Source organism: Mugil cephalus, chromosome 17 (assembly GCF_022458985.1).
Source record: "Mugil cephalus isolate CIBA_MC_2020 chromosome 17, CIBA_Mcephalus_1.1, whole genome shotgun sequence".
In the NCBI taxonomy this organism is placed as follows: Eukaryota; Metazoa; Chordata; class Actinopteri; order Mugiliformes; family Mugilidae; genus Mugil; species Mugil cephalus.
In genome coordinates this window covers 8,093,293-8,116,998 of record NC_061786.1, presented here as the reverse complement: position 1 = coordinate 8,116,998, position 23,706 = coordinate 8,093,293, and the positions used below count along the sequence as shown (strand labels likewise).

Genomic DNA, 23,706 nt, shown 5'->3' with positions numbered 1-23,706 from the left:
CCCTCCCTCGCAGCAAACAACCAGGCGGGCGATGGCGATGACAAGAGCTTTTGGGGAATGGCGAGGCCCACTCACCTTCTGGTTCACCACACAGTGTGCACTGTGATTCTAAACAAGGACCAAAGAGAGACAACAGCAGAGATTAATAGAGGCGACACATATGCGAACGTCTGTGTTTGAGCATGCGTGCGTGTGTGTGTGTGTGTGTGCAGAGGGACAAACATTAGCGTCACCGGCCTTTCTGTAAAAAAATGTCAACAACCGCTGCTCAAGATTCTCTGGTGCTCTGTGCAAAACAAATAAACACGGAACAAACAACTGAGAGCAGCAAACTTATTTTTATTTTTTATTTTTTTTCTGTGCCTAACGTCCTTGCAAGGCGGTACCCATGTGCAACATAATAGAAACCTAGCCACCATGCATAATATGACCATCAGCCACATGCGGCTGCATAAAATGACAAAATGATGCAGAGGCAGGCGTCAAAGAGGGCGGGGGGAAAAAAAAGAATGAGAAATCATATTGCGTCCGATTCATCACTGTCACGTGCTATGAACACGCAGGCCGGACTGAGGAACAACATTTAAGTGATTCATGGCTAATTTAAGGGTATTCCAGGCCACACGTGCACCATGCATTTTAAGCTAAACCGGAATGATAAGCTGCTATGTTAGTTTTGTTAATAATCCTTTTCGTTCCCTTACCAGCACTCCTACTGCACTCTAAGCCTCAAAATCTCAAAGTCAATACATGCGCATCACTGTTAATGAAATATCTGTGTTTCCCATGAGCCGACAGAGTGTAGTCCCACCCCCAAGAGTTTTAAACAAACAAGATTATTAAATGGGTTTGTTTTCCGGAAGCAGACAGCGGGAATAATGAGCGGAATGGTGATGAAAATGAGAGCCGTGTCCTTGGGCCTCCAGCTCCGCGGATGGCCCCCGAAACAGCTGTGGTGTGTCGGCGTTTGCCTCCCTTCCCTGACGTAGCAGCGGCCAAAAGAGGCCGCGCTGTCTTCTCTGCCGAGGCGCCCCTTCATCTAATCACTGCTAATTAGGGGCTTAATTAGACCAGGAGCAACCTTAGACGCGGGATTTGACTTGTTTTGGTGCAAACAGTGGGACAGCTCTTTTGGCGGTGCAAAGTCCTGCATCCACGGGGATAAGGGACATAATAAAACATGTCCATAAACGCTCAGAGCAATAAAGTGCTGCAATTTCTCCCTCCGTCTCCCCAGATGACCTTGCTCGTGGGCTGAGTGCAGCGAGAACAGACTGTGCAGACCGGTGGATGGATGAATGAAAGTGCTTTTTTTTTTTTTTTTTTAAGGGTTTTGTGTCGCTGTCAGTCTGGGCAGGTTGTAAAGTGTCACAGACTCGCCGCCATCTGGTCACAAAACTGCCTGGTAGTTCTTTTCCTGGGCAAAGTGTTCAGCTTGAGAGTCTCCTTCAGAGCACCTCTTCTATAAGTTAAATGCGTCCCTTCGTCTGAACACCAGCCAAGCTTTTTGATTCCGTTTTTATTGGGATAATTACAGTTACTCCACTGAAAGAAAGCCAGCTGCTATAATCATCCTCGCAGAAGTCATTGACTTGTCCTTTGTTGGCCAGGTAGTGGTTGGGGGTCTGCGCGGTTCAACCATCACAATCGGTACTGCAGTGGAGGACAGGGGAGGCCTAGAGAGAATTTACTGGTTTAATTAGCCTTTTTTACTTCCCACTCCCCACAGTGCAATTCCACAGAGTCGAAGCAATTGGCTCTATTAGTTTGTCTTGCCTGTTTAAATTTAAAGCGCTCTCGAATTTCCCTGTGTAGAGCCCATATTGATTCTGGTCAGGCAGCTTTTACAGTATGGGAACTCTTCTTGGGTAATTCTCATTTGCTTTCCAATTGGAGGTGTAAAGTGGCTGCCTGCCTGCGGCCGTCAACAAAACTTATTACGCTTCTGCTTTTGAGCTAAAGGGAGAAGAATGCAGCGCTAATATGTGGGGCACTGTGGAGCGCAAAGAGGTCCAGGTTTTGATATCTTATAATTTGTTTTTCCAGTCGAACAAAGCGTATGATTGGTATGCTTAGTAATCAACAGTATGTTAATCTGATGTGTCAGTATCTCCAGAGCTTTCTGCAGGGAGAAGCTGCTGTCAGTCAAATTTTAATAAACCTACTCCTCAGTGGCAACGTCTACAGTAGAGATTGACCGATATGGATTTTTTAGGACCGATAATGATACCGATTTCTTTTTACACCAGCATTGGCCGATGGCCTATACGTGCTGCCGATTTTTCTGAGCCAATACTTGATGATACAGCTTTTTCCCCCCACACAATGATCAGTTTAACTAAAATCATAAACACTGAACTCAAAGAATATTTAACGGTCATATGCATACAAAATACTAAATGAAGAAGTAAAAAGTGGTAGAGCACAAGCAGGGGAGATTCTACACTCAGAAAAATAAAAGAACCAAAAACTTTTTTATTTCAACTCTTATTTTTAGTCACACCTATCAGAACAAACATTTTCCAGCTTCCAGTTGCATGCACTTTGCTAGTGGGGGAGGGGCAATATATGGGCTGCACGGGTCTGCAGCGTCTCCATCTTTATTGACAACACTGAATTTGTGCAATAGGAGAAGATCACTACGATGGATCCATGTTTTCAATGCTGCTGCCTGCATTGATTTTGGCTTTGTTCAACTTTAATGGCAACTTGGTCTTTTTGCAATGGCTGTTTTGCCTCTGCCATTTTCCTGTCCCTCCTAGGAACTCACTGCCTGAAGTTTACCCCACATGGGCTGTTGAGAAAGAAAGTAACTGTAACTACAGAGAATAGATCAGATCACCAGAGTAATATTTTCCCACTGAACAGATTATTATCCCTCTCAATCTGACTGAAAATTCCTTTCTGCCAACGAGGCCAGTCTGTTCTGATTAGTCATGGAATATTAATCTCCATGTAAAATGCAGCAACTGTCTTTTTAAAACGGAAACTACCTGTAAATTTGACTGTTAAAGTGTCATTACATAAATCCGGATATTAAAGAACTAATAGACTGAAAAGCACCCGTTTAACAATACGCTGGTTGGTTTCAAATCAGCTTCACCTTTGACCACACCCTGCATTATTGATGTGCTCAGAAAGAAGAAATCGCAACAGCAATCCACATATAATGCTGGGAATGAAAAATGGCTGTACCTCCTGACCTATTGGTGCCTGCGTATAAACGAACACACAGATATTCAGGGGGGTCTGTAGTGTCCCCCGGTACCAGCCAAGCTCTAAGCACAACATACACGGAGAGCAAGTCCTTAGCCTTGATCCGATAATGTATTCATCCATAATTAAAACCTTCATTTCCATATCAGCGCAGCTTGCTCACACCTTCCCCAGTGGCTGATCTCTCGTTTTACCCTCTTTCTGTCTCACTCCCTGCCTCCTCTCTGAATCATATGATGTGTGAGATATACAGGTGCTAATTAATTAGTGCTAAGAGTTTTTTTTTCTTTTACTTCACAAGAATGCTGCCTCTCTGAGAAAACACACAAGGTTATATAAAGCAAGGTGAGGTGAGGTATGAAAACTGTGCGGCATGATACTAAAGGCGTGAGGGCATAAAAAGTTACTTCTTGACTCGGGATTTACTGAAAGGAACAAGCTATAAGCTCTGTTTGCTCTGAGTTGGGCAGCACACACATTGCGAGACACAAGCCAAACAAAGGCTTGTGTACTGGGCGGGGGCGTCAATAGGTAGTCAATAAAAGGGAAGTCCCCAGTAATGTACAGCTCATACAGATGTGCACCGACGCAGATGAACTAATGCGCATGACAACACACTCCCACGCCCTCAGCTTCGCTCCCATCTACGAGGATGGTCGCCAATTTCAGTTTACCTTCCCCTTTGACTGGCACTATCCATCTTCAGCTGGGGGTACCCCCCTGTGTACAGGAAGCCTCCCCCTGGAGCTGATCTGGCACTTCTCTGAGGAGACTGTGCTGAGCGCGACACCGGTGGAGAACTCATCAGCCAGGCAATAGAGGCCCTGTCTGCCTCATCAAGGGCTAATTGCACTGCACTGTCACACGCACTCCCACAGTGCGTTGCATACACAGAAATTATGTACATAGTGCTTGTACATGTGAAGTAGTAAGTATGGATGCAAACAACACTGTTAATATGTTATGGGATCAGTATTTTTTGAATAATTAGGGCCCGAGGCATAAATTATGGGAGCAACTGAGATTTTGGGGAATAACCTTTTACATCGTCATGCTTAGCTTTTGATAAAAGAAATTTACATTTAAACCGTACTAATATGTATGTTATATATTCTAGATTTACTCTGTACTAACATAAGACCTAGATTTTCTGCGAGGTACCTGATGGGGACAGAAAATGAAACTAAAGTAGAAGTGCAAAAAAACTACAGTTCCTTCAACTGACCACTTAAGTCCCATAGAGCTCCATGTTTCAGCAGAAATAAACATGTGCACAACCAGGTCTAAAACAAAAATAGTTTTGACTGCTGAGCTAAGCTAAGCTAAGCTAAGCTAAGCTAATTCCTCCATTCATAACAACTGTACAATGATGATTTTTTGAAGAGTTGTTGTTTAAAATAACTCGAGGTAAGGCATGGCCTGTTCGGGATGGGTGCCCTCACAGGTTGCTAGGTGTCGTCAGAGGCACCACACTGCGCTTCAAAACAGCTCTTCAGCAAAGCTGTGGACAACGTCAGGGTTCCACAGGTTTACCTTCAAACAACAACGTGTCTTTGGTTTACTCTTTGGTCCCTGCGTAGATTAATAAAATGGGAAACCTCTATTTCGGAGCACGTTCAGGAAAATATTTGAACCTGTGCACAGATGGAGGCCATGTGTTTCCCCTTGTTTTCAGCCCTCATGCTAAGCTCACCATTTTCTCAATTAACCTTCATGCTGAGCACTTAATCAGTAAAGCTGAAGTGTTTACCAAAGGAAAGAAATGGATTTCTGAAAATTACCGCGAGTGTGTCACTTATTGCATAATGTCAAAGAACGAGAAATTAAATGGTAATTTAAATGTTCAAGATTATTGGTTACTGATTTTAATTTTAGTTCCCCACTGTAACACAATGGCAGCAGTAACAGCTAGAGGTTCAGAGAGCTGCAAATATCACTTCACGATATAGGAGGATTCAGTACCCCAATATAGTGCTAAAACGAGGAGCTTATTGTCAAAAATACTCTTAATATTCCTTCCTCAGAAAGGAAACAGCAGGTGTCTGACATCAAACAGCGAGTGTTTGAAATCGCGCCAGCCGCTGGTGTTTGTGTGTGAATGATGCCGTGGGAACGCTGCGAACCGTGCGCGAGCTCCTGAAGAAGGTGCATCCGTGCAAATGGTTAAAAAAAAAAAAAAGAAAGAGAAAAGCTTTTAGCCAGCTCCCGTGGCTGCGCGCTGACGAAGCAGTGGGCGGACCGGTGTGACGCGAACGCAGGGATCTGAGCACAACCTTCACTTACAGACAAACACTGTCATTCTGCGGCGAGTAAAGAGCCATCACATGTCAAGATGCATCCCCCGACTGTTCGGGAAATCTCTGTTTGTGTGGGCACATGTGTGACTGTGAGAGGTGAGAGATGAGAGATAAATAACGGCTACGGAGGATTTCTGGCCCGAGGTTAATATCTATGTGATGAATACATCTGCTACGACAGATGACTGACGCACAGTCCCGTTGACAGCTACAGTAAGTTATGTGTGGGAGTGTATTATATGGGTCAATATTGTGTCCCTATGTGGAAGAATTCACACATAAAGTGGCCCCTAGGTGGTTAGGTAATGGTGAGAGGGGACGACAGTTGGCTGAAGAGCAGACGTTCACAGCAACAAAGAAGCCTTTGTCATCTCTTCATCACACCTACTGTATGTGAGTGCTTTCATCGTGTGTCACAGCAGAACAACACAACACTGGGTCGATTCGGCAGGAACGACTTGTAGACAGTACGGTGTTACCACCACCCTGTAACCTCTGTTCCACTTCTGATCAGGTTGTTGTGCATCTCGCAAAGACGGGAAAGTCTGGCTAATTGAGGTGTGGTAGTTTTAACATTTGAATATTGTAGGTTATAAATAAATTGGATTAACTGGTCACTGGGCTATGACTACCATGACATTAAAATCAAGTCACATCACACATTTTGCAGATTTTCTTCAGGATATTATTTACATTATCGCTAATATTCCTTCGGGGAGTGTTGAATGTTCCACACAGTGTTGCCAAATAAAAGATAGTTGGTGACAAGTTCAGGACCTATACAATACAAAAGGGCAAATATAGGATAGTTTACCAGCTGCCTGACTAAGCCTACATGTTTATTCCTTAGGTAATTGCAGTTACGTGCACATAGAATATCTTTGATTTTAAACACACGGCAGTCCTAGTGTGTGATGATTTTTCTTTTTTTAGTCTTTAGTGTGTGATGATGTGCGGATCAATACTGAAATATCGATACTTCCGATACCAAACGGAAAGGAGATCAGTGCTTGTTGTAACATTATAATACTTGACACTCGCCTAATACTGTTTCTCAGTTGTAGCATCCTGACTTATGTGCATATCTTAATTTTCAGAAGATGCATTAAGCATGTGAGGGCCTCATTCAGCTTCCAAGCTTCAGTTATTAAAACGACATAATAAAACAAATGTAACCACATAATACAGACAGCGAGATTGTGTTCCGTAGACTAAAGACTAAAACATCTGGTGGTTGTGAAGAAATGGTGGCACAAATGATCAGAACAGACACGTTTCACCCTGACAACACCAAGGATGTGGCTTTTGGCTTAAATGAACGAGTTTCTATTTCCGTGTGTATGTACTGGTGCCTGTTTGTGGGACCGTGTGCGTGACAGCACACTCGCTGTGTACTGCAGTTCGGGGCACGGATGGACACAGTGTGTTCACACCATGGGTGTTAGCACATGTGAAGCAACATTTCATTTAGCAGTTTGTTTGCGCCATATTAGTCCCTGAGACTCGCATGCAAGAGCCCGTCTGTGACAATGAGAGGCACAGTCTAGATCTCATCGTTTTTCTATCAACCCCAAGGGCCCTAGGTCAGATTTATGGCTGGTTCCTTCTGACTCCCAAGAGGCGAGGTGAGTCAAACAGAAGAGGGAGATAAATATTTTAGGGTAGTGGAGATGATTGAAGTATAAAGGTTAGACTAGATTTGAGTGATTTGCTGCTTCTAAACTGTGTTAAAGCACAGCTGATGGAATGAGAATAGAGGCAGATGTGTGTAAAAGAGAAGGATAAGTGAAGCTGGACAGATAGAAAATGATGGAGGGCCAAAGACAAAGAGAGAGGTGTACAGACACGGGGGGAGACGTGTGTGCAGAGAGGATATTGATGGCCTCCTTCACGCCCCACCAGCCCTCTGTCTTACCGGAGCATCTATCAGGATCGCTCGGCCTCGTGGACGGCCATATTGACACCTGCTGATGTAGGCGTAGGCATCAGTGGCACCTCCCTCACTTCTCCTTCACCTACAACAGCACGCCCTTTTCGCTCACTTCGTTCTCCCGTCTCACTCATCATCTTTCTTCTGTCATTTTCTTTTTTAACCTTGTTGTCAAGATCAAAACTTTTCCTTCCTATTTGTGATCAGCTGTGAGAGTGAGGGACACGTAAGGTCGAGATCACTGAAGGTGTCAGCAGATTTAAAGCCCTTCGCTTACAATCAGATAGTGTAAATCATATAAGCCCGGGCACGTCTGTGTATTATGATATACTGTGCGACAGTCGGTTCACATTTAATTTGGCTCATGACACATAATGTAGAGCGACAGAAAGAGAGTTTTACATTTGTGTTTTACATTTAAAGAAGATCTTTTTAGAAGAAAAATTTAAAACTCTTTTAACACACTCGTTAACCCTTTAAAACCCGAACATCTGCCTGCGCACAAAATAAAAAGTTTGCGGTGTTTGAACTGCTGTAACTCACCGATGGACAAAATTCAAAGTGTGGCTGAACACTCAGACATTACACTTTCTGGAAAAAAATGCTGCCATTACAGTAATGATGCTGCTGCTGCTGGCTGCAGGTTGGGGAGCGACACAAGACCGGGGAGCCCCATGAAGAGAGAATTTATGGTTATACCTTTGAGATGTCATGAAGTTCTTCCAGGAAAAAGCACAACCACCCAGTGTTCAGCCACACTTTGAATTTTGTCAGTAGCGCAAACCACTGTGAGTTGTGCTAACTCAAATACTGCATGCATTAACACATCACTGGCAATCTGTTCGGTTTTAAGGGTTAAACCGTGACTTTCGCCAACAAATTAGGATGGTTTTAACGCGAGCGTGAAGTGGCCCGGATCAGAGCGAGCACCTCCCAAGTTTGAGGTGAGTTGGCGCTCCAAGCGAAGGAGCTCGGCGAGAAGTGGATAAAGAGTTGGACAGCCGGATTGATGCGGATTCAGCAATAATGCAGGTGTTGCGCTCCACTGCTGTGGTGAAGAAGGAGTTGAGCTGAAAGGCAAAGCTTGACCTACATTGCAACCTTCACTTATGGTCATGAACTCTGGGGTGGTGACTGAAAGAAATGCTTCAACTCAAGTGACAACAATTTTCCTCTGCAGTGTGAGGAGCTGGGACAGCCGGATAGAGGTGAGTACAGCTGGGTTGAATGGGGCTAGTTTGGGCATTTGGTTTAACGTAGGCTTAACGGGCACAGTGGGAGAAGATCCTAGGGTTGACTTAAAATTTGCTGCAGGGACCACAAATCTCATCAGGCTTGGGGTTACAAGGATCCCCTCATGAGGAATCCCACAAGGAACCTCAAAAGGAGCTCAAATATTTGCTGGGAAAAGGAACATCTGGAATACCCTGCTTAGCCTGTTGCTACTGTGACCTGATCTGACATATTCAGATGGAAATGGATGATCCAAGAAAATCAACTTCATGAATGAACTGTAATACACCTACTGTACGTACACAGCCTGCTTGTTTAATCAGCGAACCACATTTTCAAATCCCTAAACATCGTATTACCACAGACAAATCAGTAAAATTGTCTTTTAACTACAAATGTAATGGATCATAGATGGAAAATCAATGGTCGATGTCTTTTAACTGTTATTGGTACGAATCAATAATCACTGTCAGACTCTACAGTAGCTCATTGCCTCCACCATGTGTACTGCATTGCGCTCAATAACGTTAGACAAAGCAGAAAAAAAGACTCTGTCAAGCATGAAAGCAATCAGCAAGGTCAATGACAGTGGTACTGGGGCTACTGTCTATTATTCTTATTCATTCAGACGTTTTTGTTTCACGGATACAAAGCGAACAAGACACACAGAAAGGACAAAGTGGGAGAAAGGGGAAAAAACAGGGACAGGGAAGTACAGTGTGTGGTGTTTATGAGGTTCTCTGCAGGCATGTCTTTTTTTCTCTTCTTGAAACAAGTGCAAAATATGTCTCTATGTGTTTCCACTGGAGTTTTCCTCTTTTCCATAATTTCCAATTATAATTGAATTGGAAGCCCAGCTCTCAGCACAGGCTGTTTCAGAGACTGTTTTAGGGAAGTCTGACCCAACACAAGATAGGATGAACTGATTAAAACGAATGCTTCTGCAGACCAATTTTAGATGGGTAATCAAATTTCGCAAGAGGGGATATACAGTATAGGTACATCACCTGTTTGTGTCTGGGACTACTCAGTTGTGTAAAAAGGTATTTCTTTTGCTCTGAATCAGTTGAAACCCACCCCATGATGAAATCCCAGTGGTCATAAGGCTCATACTCTGATAAGGATTTAGAAATATCATTTTATGGCAATCCATCTAATGGCCTTAGTGGGGGGCCTTTGGGTCCTATGGTTTGAGGGGAGGGGCCTCTGTAGATCAACCCAGAGTTGTTCCTAAACTGTGATGCATGTCTAAGTAACATCCAAATGAATGCCAGGTCCAAACGTTTCCCAGCAGAACATTAAATTGCCACAAGATGATTAATGTTATCGGTATATATCCAGCCAAAATGTTTGATGCATTGAGATTGCTATCCCTGTGGACAAACTGCCAATGTGAAAAAAGTCTGTCAGCAACAGCTCAAATCATTTGAAAATTTGAGTTTTTTTAGAAAAGTCATGTCCACGTGTGTCTTGCGCAAAGTATGCAAATGTAACACAGCTCTAATCTCAACATATTTGTCTATGAATACAATACTGATACAGAACACATTAATCTGAAGTGAGTTACACAGTATGTCACTTTACTTAGCAGCAGTCGCCGTGACCATGAATAGCAATTAGGGGATGAAGGCTAAGAATAGTACAAGAAGAGTAAAAGAAAAATGCAGAAGAAATGTAGAGTATGATCTGATTTGAACATTTGCTAATATTAGTCTGTATCATTCTTCTTACGCCAATATTTTATTTCATTTTCATGTGTTTTTTTTCTCATTTGGTCACTTTAATCTGTTGACACTGTAAGGGTAACTCACAAGATACGAAGATAATAGGGGGAAGGGCAGTAGTAGTAGTAGGCAGCCTAAGACTAGACTAAAGCTTTTATCACAATAACTACTCCGCACCAGCACCACACACACAAATTCTTGGATCTATCTTTATAAGAACCTTCCATTAACATAATTTATTCCCTAGGGCCTTAACTACCCGGCAAACCCTAACTGTAACCTTTACCCAAAGTCTTATCATGTTTTACTTCTCAAAAAGTTGTCAGGCCCAGCAATAAAAAAAAAAAAGAAAAAAAAAGGGGCCTCTCAACTACAAAATGGCCCCATAACATTAGCAACCCATGAGAAATTAACAACTTAATAAAAACAAGATCTCACACACACACACTTTCTTATGCGCCAGGACTTGAAAAAAGGGGCTGAAGTGTGTGTGTGCATGTCTCACAACGTCACCACCCTCATCAATCTACTCGCTCTCCCAAAGGATGATGTCATTGGCACCAAGCCTGGCTGGTGGCCCACTGGACTGAGGGGACCAACTCTCATTATGTCCTGTCCAGATTTATAGAGCCACTGCTCTCATATTTTACACTGAGGGGCATGGAGGGGGCAGAGGAAGGGAGCGAGGGAAGGATGGAGATGGAGAGATGGAGAGAGTGGAAGCGACTGAGAGCTTTTACTGATAAATCACCCCTCCCAACTGTTCTCTCTTTAAAGAAAACTCTTCTGGCTATCAGCACTCTCGGAAGCATCAGATATCAAAGTGTGTGCATGTATGTGTGTGTGTGTGTGTGTGTGTGTTCTGGTTTAGACTGCATATGCTGTCACTACAAACAGAAACCCAGTTCACTTAGCAAAACTTCACAAAGCGGAGACGCCCACGACAAAGACAAGCCGGTCGATTTCGGTTTATTTCTCTCCCTGTCACTCAAAACCAACCACGGTCAAAACCAGTGCAGATGATTTATGAGTCACCCTGTTCGATAAACACAAGCACATGTTACTTGTCATCTGTTCACTTACTCATGAACCTAAAACTGAGCCAAAAATATCAAATCAAAAGGACCTTCAGATTCAGACAGTCAGATTCTCCATGTGTTGGATGCAGATGCGACCAATAAGTTGGCTGAGAATTTCTCTCCATGTCACTTTAGTGTCACAACATTGTTCTGTGTGATTGGCTGTCTGTGTAATGATGAAGGACTGGCAGCCTGCATCTCCACACAACTGAATTCAGCGGCTACACACCTGCTGCCTTTGGCTCAGAACGCTCCACCAGGGAACGTACGCGGTACAGATGTAGTAGTGTGTGCGTGTTTGAGCGTGTGTGTGTGTGTGTGTGTGTGTGTGTGTGTGTGTGTGTATTTTACGAGTACTGTCCAGGGTATTGCATTATGCTCCATCTCCTGGAATGGACCTAATGGGCCATGAGGAGCAAGCAGACGAAGCAAGCCCAGAGGCTGCGTGCGATGTGTCTAACACCTGGTCAGCCATGTCACTGGGTGGCCATATTGGATCTGTGCCGGGTCCTTCTGTCTCTTTGTTAACTAGTAAATGCATCTTGGGGAATATCCAGGGTGGCTTTGCTTACAGCAAATTATCCAAACGATGCACAAGCAGGCGAGCAAATTGTCATGAAGACAAACAGGTGTAGGAAAAAAAATCCAATCACGCTAGTGGAGGTATAGATCAAATGTGTCACCAGCTGTGCACTTATTACAGCACGGTTTGCGCTATCTGAAAAAACCCAAAGGTTTCTGAGACATGTTGGACTTTATAGCCAACTGTTGATCTATTTATAGTCAACATAAGCCAAGGGGAAAAAAGGTCTAGGCAAACAGTTTGAGGCTAAGGTGTTAAAGGGTTAAATAAGAAAAATGTCTTAATATCTCCCATCTATATTACCCACAATGCAACTAAACCACCTGGGTAGTTTCTGCAATGCTGGTGTCAGTTCATGTAGCAGCAAGTGACATTCCTTCAGGCTGTTTCTCAGGGTTTCTGCATCTCCTTCTGAAGGCACAAAATACTTTACACCACCGTTTTAAGTATTCCCCAAACTCTACAAATGGTTTGATGTGTAAGTTTTAAGATTTTGAGAAAACCCGCTAGCTTGGTTTGACTGCTCTGATGTTTTTAACAATACACGGCGATTTGTATTATGCAGTGAGTTGAGCTTTTCTGTCCATTTGATCACTTTAAGGATAATGATCACATTCACTTCAGCTCTGCGTTGTTTTTTCACCAGCCAGCTAAAAATGCTCCACTGTGTTCACCAGCTTAGTCTCGTGTCCCTTTTGCCGCTCGCAGACATTGTTTTCTGCCTAAAAAGAACAGTGTCGTGGGCTGCCAGAGTGAGCAGTTAATTGTGGTCCACAGAAGCGAAACTCCCACTTTAAGGAAGGTAAAAGAATGTGTGGACCTGGGGAGGGTACAGTGGCCATATTTAGACAATATTTCTTGACTTCTTAGAGTGTTTGTAGGAATGCTAAATAATATCACCCGGGTGCACCACCAGGGTAAATTCTGCAATGATCCACAGAAGCCCCATCCCTCAACCCATAGGACCCAAAGGCCTCCGCTAACAGCATTCTGCTGCCAGACACCAGACACTGTGCCCCAAAACATCAACTAGAATATAACTTTTTTGACATGTGGTGCTGCAAAGCATCAAGTCTGCCAAAAATATAGTAGAAGAAGCCCCACAAGGCTAATTGACAGAAAGACAACTGCCCACGTCAAGAATGAGAGATGTTGAACGCCATTGAACCATTAACCAAAGCTTTACACGACCACTTCCTATCAGTCCAGTCAGTTCTGATAAAGGTGTTTATTGACTTTGTAATTATGGGGTAATTACTGTGGTTATTAGAGAAATAATAACATTGAGATATAATGCCCATGTAAATGAAGCAGTAGTAACTCCATTATCAACAAAAAAAATAACAGCTGTAAGCCAGCGTAGCTGGAGTACCGTCTGCTGTTCAGGTAATGTGACAATGAAAGGATAGCGCAGTGACACAGGTCAGCGCCATGAATAGCGAATTCACAATATCGTGGCTCCCACAACAATGAATGGACTTCAAACAGGAAGGGCGGAAAAGATCCATAGCAACAAACCAATGGCCAGAGGCAGGTAGGAAAGAGGAAATAAGGAAGCATATCTGATATCATGCTTGATGGTCCACAGTGCGGTGTTTGCCCTGACCATATTGATTGGATAAGGGTGCGTTTCCACACCCTGACGTCTGGCGAATGAATGTAAACACCATCACGCTGCTTACTGGGTTTTCCCACCAGCATGCTTTACCACCTCTGACCTGTTATCGTTACCCTGCTGGCTGTAACCACCTCCCCCCTTATGTCCCTTGCTGTCAGAAGAGCTTGCTACCGTGCCCCGGCGGCTTAACGGAAAGACAATATGACTACTGGATATACATGTAAGTTGCTGAAGGGGTGGCTTGAGGGGGCGAATGCTTACACGGCGAAAGCCAAAGGGCTTCAAGAAAGCTGACACAGGCTTGGCCCCGTTCATCTGCATCCTCTTTCAAATCGGAGGCATGCCTGGGAATACCCGGCCACTGCAGCAGAGCGTGAAGCGGAGCAGATTTTTTTTTTTTTCTAGATGCGTAACACAATGTGATGACTTCAATAGCATCTTAATGCTAAAGGCCATCCAATTTGACAATTCACAACAGAGGAATTCTTCAGAGATCCTCCTTGTCCTTCCGTAGCCTAGCAACCACAGTACAGCTCTTTTTCGCTCTGCGGTGTAGTGTGTTACGGGTAAGGCAACACGACCAAACTCCTGGAATGAGAGGATAGAAGGGAAAACAGCAGCTTATCTAGAAATGAGGAACAACGGGGGGGAGAAAAAATAAACACAACAGAGTGCTTAGATGTGACAGAAACTGACACAAAAAGGAACAAGGGACTTAAAGAGGAAAAGAAGTGGGACTTAAGGGATTCACAACTGCTGAAAACAGCAAACGGTCACCACCCGCAAAACATAAATCTTTCTTTATACTTTCTTTATAGACAGGCCTTCATCATACACACACACACACACACACAAAGCTAATGTACTGAGTACAGAGACACACACAAACCCTCGCTCTCCTATGTTTGAAGACATCCCGTTGCCATAGCAATGGGCCAGGAGGATGAAGAAGAGGAGGAGGAGGCGGCGAGGTGTTTGCGGAGTCTCCTTCCTGTGTGCAAAGTGTTTTCCCTCACACTCTCTTACTTAAAGCAGATGCACAAAGCTAATCCGCCATCTCCACCAAGACGGATTTAATGTGGCCCACTTCTTTTCCAGATAAGAAGATGCCCATGGAGGGAGGATGCTCTTTACTTTCCGCTCGACCTGGGGCCTGCTCCAGGATCCGTTCGTTACGCTTGAAGTCAGGGGTTGAGGCATGGGGAACGGTTTATCTCTGACAGAAAGATGAATATTACATGATGCGGGGTCATCCTCGATAGATATGCTGATGAGTCATGGAGTCGCAGCAGAACAGTATTTGCAAATGCGATAAATATTACATCGGCAAACTTTTTTATGTCCTCCTTACGACTTCATAGCCCCGGCCATCTATCATGCCTGGTTATTTCGGTCGTAGTGGGACGGCGAGGGGACAGCAGATATTAAATCATTCACTTATTCATGCGGCCATTTGTTTGGCTTAATCCCTTTAATTTGAGCAAACGTGAGATCATCTGGAGGCAGTGGCAGCCACGCGACAAATGTGGGGAAGTGCGTTTGCCAGTTCGCTCCATGAAAATTCACACTGTTCCCTCAGATGTTCTTTAAGCATTGATCAGTGGGCCTTGTGGAGAGGCGGGTAGTGGTGTGCAACCAGGCGTAGATTCCCAGATGACCCTTCCCTCGAACCCACACTACAACATCAGCACTAACACACATCAGTCCCATATACACCAGCAGTGGTGTCCACCCACGCACTAAAGCAGATTTAACTACTACTATGCGCAATTATGTAAAAAGGCACGTTCCTGTTTATACGTGGCTGAAACGCCCTCCACATAGAAAATTATTCATACATTTGAATAGTGACAGTCTATTGTTTCTGCTCCAGAAAAGGCTAAGTGCACTTTAAAAGGACTTCTGGGGTACATTAGCCCTGGCCTTGTACTCAAAGTGCCCTGGGTTAACAAGCTCTAACCAGCCAAACGACAGCACGGGAGTCCATCATAGCTGTCTTTATTTAAGTAGCCATGACTAAATGGTAGGTACCTTTGAATGGGGCCAACTCAAGTTTTAGGGAAACTGTATTGTATCCACAAATCCAAATGGGGCTGCAGTTAGTGTGGCATCACAAGCCGCCCACCGTGCAGCTTTTATAGGTAGGCAGGCTGTCGGCCGCAGCCACCCAAGGGTGTGTTTGCACTATTCTATTTTATTTTAAAATGTCACTGCCATGTTTTCACTTTCACTGTGACAGGGAGTGACCTCAGGCTGATTGGAGTATGGATGGTATTCTTGAAGCTTTTTTTTTTTAAGCACAAGGGAACACGTCTCAAATTTAAGCAAATTTAAACCACTCACATGGTGGCACAAGAAAGCATCTGGGGACTTACTGAATGAGCTAAGCATAACACAGAGGAGGGCAGCAGCTGATGGGTGACTGACTAACTTGTTGCTTGATCTATGAGTCAGCTCGTAACTCACTGTGGGTTTTGCCATGGATGGCTGATTAGTCAGTTAATTATGACTAGAAGCCATTTCAGTAATTCCACCAGAAAAAAATCCAACTATTCATTTGATATAGCTTCTGAACCCAGTGTTTGTAGAAATTCAACTTGCAACATTCTGGTTTGAAGGGATACGCCACCCCTACGTGATATTTAATCACTCACTGTATTCCCAAGAGTGGGATAAGTGAGAGAAATCAGCTTTATATCAGGCATTGTCCTAATCCAGCAGCACAGCTTTTATCTTTAGTTTAGCATGTGCACTTTAGTGTAGTGTTGCCAATTAGACAGTCTTTCACAAAAGTGATAAATAAACTCAAGAATTTTCCTAATGACTGCACCACTGGCAGACAGCACCTGAAAACCAGTCAGGCTAGTGTGTTGACGGAAGTTGGGGGTTTTCAGATGCTTCGTGGTGTCTTTGTGCCTGGCAGCAGTGCTTTCGCCTGAATATAGACCCAAGTCTATATCTTAATGTTAATTGCATTGACATTTGTACTTGATGTGAATGTACAGGTCACAAGAAGTAATTGGGAAAATTCTTGAGTTTATTTATCACTTTTTGCAAACGACTGGCTAATTGTCAACTCTACATTGCAACCCTTATGCTAAGCTAAAGCTAACAGCTGCACTGCCAGATTAGGACAATGCCTGGACTGCTTTAAAAACACTTTTTCTCACTTATCCAATTCCAATTTCCCATAGGAGTGGCTTAAGTTTCTAAATGTTGGTCAGACAAAACTGCAATTCAAAGATGTCGCTTTGGTCTCTGAGAATCTCTGATGGGTACTTACCATTTTATCATCACAAACAAAGCAGACAGAGAGATAATTGGAAACAAATGCATGTAGAAAACAGTAAATGATGGTCATAAGATTAAAATGAACATAATTCGTGGAAACAGAACAGGCGTTTCCTTTTTTGGAGGACAAAATCTTAGAGAAAAACAACATGACGTAATAGCATGAGAATTAGGTTTAAAAAAAAAGAAAAGAAAGACGTGAATTTGCATCAGCATTCACGGATGGTTCCCTTTTGGGTTCACGTTCGGCGGCTCACACATCATTTTCACCGGGAGAAAGAGATAAAAAAAGGAAAGAAAAAAAATGTTGGGCCTCATCTCCATTAGTCAGTCGACTCTTTGGAGACAACTGAGAGAGATTGATGGCCTGGTGGGAATAAACAGCTGGAACTTATGGGAGTGGTGTGTCTGTGTCAGGCCCAGCCTTGAACACTCAGGGATAAGAGTCAAGTCACGACGTGGTGGGTTAAGGCCAAAAACATGCCATGATACATGAGTCTATCACCCAGTTTAGTACAAAGGGACCCTGGGACAGGATATTTACTTCAGGACAGTTGGGAAGGGCAATGGCAGATAAGGTTGCACACAAGAGTTTCTTTAGATGAATGTAAAAGCATTCGATTGCAAAACCTTTTAATACATGGGATTTAACCAAAGAGAGTTGTCTAAATTATAAAATATTGACATGTCAATATCATTCCAAGGTAAAGAGACATGGACTCTAAATCATAATGACAGAACTGGACGGAGAAACTCCATCCGATCATAGAACAATCACAAGGGATAGGCTCACTTCGCTGAGGCGCCATTTGCATTTCCCCCCCAGTGCCGGTGATTTACTTAAATAAAAGCCATCATCCGCTGGCGGTCTCTGGCCCAGAGTGATTTAATTAATGGCACACATCAACTCCCATATGTGCAACATGCCTGGGAGTTTGCTTGTCGATCAGCATCTGCCGGCCCTGAAACAAAATATGATTCCAATCAGTGCTGTAATGGCTTAGAGGCATTGGACCCAATCAGCCTGGCAGGATGCACATCAGCAATAGCAGCAACGACAGAGCATTTTGTGTTCGTTATATTGTGTGTGTGTGTGTGTGCATGTGTGTAGTAGTGGGGAATTATTTCTGATTTTGCGCGTCTAAACCGACCCAGTAATACGATCAAGGATCTTTTTATCATGTGTTTTATCATGTATCCAGTAGAATAGTGTTTAGCAACGTGTTGAAAGAGACAGCTTACACATGAATAATAAAAACGGCCTTGTTGTAAGTATAAATAATACATTAGAGTCCATAAAGCAGGCTCGTTCTTGGGCGTGTAAAAGAACGCTCCAGGATTCATGACAGCCACGACACAACTCCACCACAGACAGTTCGTGGGAGTGCTAGGCCTGAGTCACTAGCATGGGAAACTTGAGGCAGGCTCCAAAATCCCCAAAGAACTCCATGTTAAAAAGTCCAATTTTACAGCAGAAATAAACATGTTTACAGCTTCGTTTCAAAGCATGGCTCAACCGTTTAAATTAATTCAAAATTTCGCTTTAGCTGACAGACGGGTGCTATCTCAGACTGCCAGCTATCTTGATGTCACTGTCTCAGCGCCACTTCTTTGCCCATTTTTCAGTAACTGTAGAGTTAATTAGAGTCCCACAATGCAAAGCTAGCTTGAGCTAAAAGTCCACCCCTCAGGAAACCCCCAATTCCTTTTAATCTTCTAAAAAGTTCTCTTCAGCCCCAAATCAATGTCCTCAGCAATTTGCTTGATTTTGAGCACCAAAGAAACTTTGAAATTATTTTACACACAAAGTGGTCATCTCAAGTATAGTGTTTAAAATTGTCCCAGATTACTTGGGTAGTACACAAGGCACTGGAAGACGACTGCAAGGTTAAAGAATGAACAATGGGATGGTTCAGAAACAACACACTTTCTTTAATACTCTGTGGTAATAGACAGCCACTTAGGCCTAAGGAACAGATCAGGAATGTAAAAGGACATCCTGGTGATGAGATCACAACCTCATGGATATCCAAATTATCCAGACGGGCAGAGCATAATGAAATTCAATCTGGGCTCTCTTCTGTTCATTAAGAAAATCAGGACTGATGCCCAGGGAGAGATCTACCTATACAGGTACTTGATCTCTCAGACTCTTCATGGTAATTCTCTGGTACGCAGTGGTGAACATTATCATTTAAAACGGTTCAATGTATGTTCCAAAGCGGTGTCTGCATATTCTTGACGAGACGAGACAGGCCCTAAATGCTCTAGCTGCCAGCCTGAATGAGATCATAAATGCAGGCTTTTCTAAAAGCCCGGTGGACACTGAGAATTCGCTTCGTATGGCTGCTGATGAAAAAAAAAAGAAGAAAAAAATACCAATGCCCATCTGTACAGTGCATCTGTTGCCTGAAATCACTCACAGACAGTTCAGGATGCTGACACAGCAATCCACCATTGTCATTCACAGAGCTGGTTTACTCCTTGGCAGGCAACCCGAAAGCTCTCTTTGTCTCACAACTCTTAGATGACACCAAGAGGTTTGTTATTTATCCACTGGATGCGGATCAAATGAGTTCATCATTTAAAACAATGTGCAGCAGCCAATTTGGCACTCAAGAGACGCAGGCATCTGGAGACTTTGAGTTGGGTCAGTGCTGAAAGTCACCACAACTGCAAACACTAAACTTCATCCACTTCATTAGTTAAGTCTAATCAAGTCTATCCCCAGTTTTTCTTCTGTTACAAAAAAAGAAGTATAAAGTGATGCCTTAACTTTGGAAATGGATTCTCTAACATACAGTAGATTCAGAGGATTAGAAGAACCTCTGAGGGCTCTGGAAACATTGTCAGAAAAACAGTTAGCGATGCTTAATTGGCTGCTTTCAAAGATCTCTCGGTATTTGCTGAAGTCCTGACAGCATTTTACTTGAACAATGATTAACGATCCGAGTGAGCTAGTCTATAGTTATGACTGTAGGCGTTAATGCCAGACATGTGCTGCACAGCGGGTACCACAGTGATACCACCTGGCCTAATGACCCTCCCTCTCACTAGTCAGCGGGTCCCTGGCTCGACCTGCCACAGATCAGCTATGAGGAGGAGGGGGTGGTTGAGAGAGTGGGGCAGCGGCGTTCGGGGATGTGTTTCGCCCAGACCCACGTAGACCCGGGAAGGAAGGTGTCATATCGCCACATCATCCTGGAGGTGCCACAATTCTACTGTGCCCACATGGAAAAGGTGTAAATTTGAAAATAGTTACATGTATCTTTTATCGTTTGTGACAGTGTAGTGGTTTCCAATCCCAACCGTTGGAGCCACTGCGTTCGGGACCACGCTCATGCCATATTCACTTAAATTCGGCAGTGTGTCACAGATATGTCACATTGATGATTTAGCTGTGGCTATTAATAGGAGCTGGGGGGGAGTGGGTGTAATTGCATTCCCGTGATGACTGACTGCGTAATGTGGTGAGCAACAGCAGAAGTAGATGGCAGCGAAGTGACTCATATTCTATGCTACTGTAGCTCACGGTACAGCGAGCGTTGTTTATGGAGACAACGAGGCTCTCGCTGTATTAGCCATGGAAAAAGATTGTTATGTATAAGATCACATTCGCCGGCTACTGTTAGCTTTTGTAACACAACTGCACTTACATGGATGCTATTGTAAAGAGCGTTCCTATCAGCTTGCATCTGTGTTCTGCAGCAGCTGCGATCATATTTCACCAAAACAATATTTAGGTCAAACAGGTAGAGCTCTACGACAGATCTCCACGGAAATACAATGCGTACAGTACATGGCAAGCTGCAGAGTACAAAAAAGATGCTATCCAGCATTGACAGTGCATTATAAATATGACTTCCAGTGCTTTGGGGAAAGACACAGTCCAGAGATCAACTCTGTTGCGGAAGAGATTACTCATCTGGTGGGGGGCTTATCTGTCTCACAAATGTGTTGCAGGGCTTATTGCATCAACCATTTGATCAGCTTTGGGCAGATTTCTGATACAGTGGATTGTACTTAAATACTGCAATCAGACACTCATGAAAGAATAGTAATTCCTGCTAATAATTAGCAATTACATTGTATCCAGCTTTGTCAAATGTGCCTGTAAACAACTCAATTTTGTCCACACATACAGTGATGTGAAAAAGTGTTGGCCCCTTTCCAGATTTCTCATTTTTTTGCACGGTTGTCACACTTAAATGTTTCAGATTAAAATGTTCAAGATAACACAAGTAAACACAAAATGCAGTTTGTTTTTTATTTAGGAAAAAAAAAATCGAATCGACAAGGACCTGTGTGAAAAAGTGCCCCCTGTTAAAACATAACATTTATCACACCTGACTTAAATTTCTCTAGTCACATCCAAGACTGATTACTGCCACACCTGCTCTCAATCAAGAAATCACTTCAACAGGACGTGCCTGACAAAGTGAAGTAGACCAAAAGATCCTCAAAAGCTAGACATGCTGAGATCCAAAGAAATTCAGGAACAAATGAGAAAGAAAGTAATTGAGATCTATCAGTCTGGAAAAGGTTATGAAGCCATTTCTAAAGCTTTGGGACTCACAGTGAGCCACAGTGAGAGCCATTATCCACAAATAGAAACATAGAAGAGTGTTGAACCTTCCCACAAGCGGATGGCCGACCAAAATTACCCCAAGAACTCAGCAACGACTCATCCAAGAGGTCACAAAAGACCCCACAACAACACCCAAAGAGCTGCAGGCCTCGCTTGCTTCGGTTAAGGTCAGTGTTTATGACTCCACCATAAGAAAATGTTCTGCATGGCAGAGTTCCAAGACCAAAACCACTGCTGAACAAAAAGAACATAAATGCTCCTCTCTGTTTGGCCAAAAAACATCTTAATGATCCCCAAGGTTTTGTGGGAAAATACTCTGTGGTCTGACAAGACAAATGTTGAACTTTCTGGACGGTGTGTTCCCCATTACACTACATTTCAGAAAAAGAACATCATACCAACAGTAAAATCTGGTAGTGGTGATGTGATGGTCTGGGACTGTTTTGCTGCTTCAGGACCTGGAAGACTTGCTGTGATAAATGGAACCATGAATTCTGCTGCCTACCAAAAAACCCTGACGGAGAATGTCCAGTGCACTGGAACAAGCCTGATCCACAGAGGCCACTCCCCTCAACACATAGGACTCAAAGGCCCCCAGTAACAACATTCTCTGATGTGTCAGAATTGTTTAGGAGTCACAAGGGAGACCTACACAATATTAGGAAGATGGTCATAATGTTATGGGTGATCAGTGTAGGCTAACTGTTGGCTAACATTAGCTATCAAGCTAAGCAGAAATAAGATGTCCTGAAAGACAGCTTATAAATTACAGAGAGCATTTCTTGTCTATTGGGAACCTCACTCATGTCTTGTCTGACACAATGCATCGGCTTTTCACATTAAGTAGGCCAGTCCAAAACCTCAAGCTTCAAACACTCCTCGGCTGGTCTGAAATACATCGCCCGTGTTTTAAATGTTGGGTTTGCGAAAACATGGGTTGAGAGACACACCAAGAAGATTTGTAAGAGACTATATTAATACCTTTAAATGGTTTTAGATGCTTTTTATGTGTCAGTTTCTGCTGTTGTCGAAACCGCGCGCTACAAGGATTTGTGCCTCTGCTGTGTGTGAGAGAGGTTCTGAGAGAATTTACAACAGCGAATCCACGCCGGATTCTTTCAAGATGTCCAGAGCAATATTAAATTTTGCCTGTGCTTATACTGCAGAAAAACACCCTGAGCAAACAAGTGAAGAACTCAGGACTGAAATGAAAGAATGTGTGCATACATTGGTGAGCGAGGGTGGAATAAGAAAAGGCAGAAAGCAAGCTTAGAATAAATTGGGACTGCTCTGGAGAGAGGACAAGCAGAAGAGGTACTACTGTCAGTCTTTTGGCTATAGTCCAGATCAAGAGGGCCAGTTTGTTAATACATACACAGCATTTTGGATAATGGCTGGTTTGAGGCTTATCTGTTTTCACACAGGCAGCGAGGACCTGAACCTATCTAAACACTACACAGAGAAGCTGCATGTGAAAATGATAACATCTGAATCACTTTGAATGTACATTAGACGGACTTTACCCTGCCAGCCCTCCAGATTGAGTCCATATATAATATATATAGCAAGCCAGTTCCAGACCACGTTCATTAGACAAAACTGCTATTGTTTAAATCGTATTTGGAAAAGTCACAAGTGGATTTCTGCAGATGCATCATGCAAAAACAGATACAAAGATTTGCCTTTCTGAGGGTGTCTGGCTTAGGATAATTTAACAGTTTCAGTCAGTGACAGTTGCACGATTCATGTTATATACAAATGCTCCACAATCTTCTCTTCTCCTTTCTTACCTCCTCTACAATTATCACCCTCACCCTTATTTATTTAAAATGTGTTGTGACTGTTTGCTGGAAATATAAAGATTATAATTCTCAGACTGGCCCTTGTAAAAGATCCCTCACCTTGCTTTGCCAGATGCAAAAACCCATTCTGTTTCTTTCTCATTCTTTCAGCTTTTTCAACTCTCAAATCCTTCTAGTGATGACTCACACGTTTTCTCTATTATGATGAGGCCCCACCTTTGACCCGACTCTCCCGTCTATAGGGAATACAATGCATCCACTACACATCAGAGTTCATGCTACTCACTGTCAGAGCTGTTACTATCTCTGTTTAGTCTACCGCAGACACTTATGTGATAGTAGTTC

The 23,706-nt window shown here is 43.3% G+C and overlaps 1 protein-coding gene across 8 annotated transcripts in view; it reads right to left on the bottom strand.

Moving 5' to 3' along the window:
* dlgap2a (discs, large (Drosophila) homolog-associated protein 2a) overlaps positions 1–23,706 on the bottom strand; it is a 174,920-nt gene that overhangs the window by 88,810 nt on the left and 62,404 nt on the right. The window contains exon 2 of one of the 8 annotated variants that reach the window (XM_047610957.1): positions 76–108. The exons of the other annotated variants lie outside the window; for them this stretch is intronic. The gene's annotated coding sequence lies outside the window, so the exon portion shown is untranslated. The remainder of the gene's footprint in view (positions 1–75; positions 109–23,706) is intronic. 8 annotated transcript variants of the gene reach the window in all.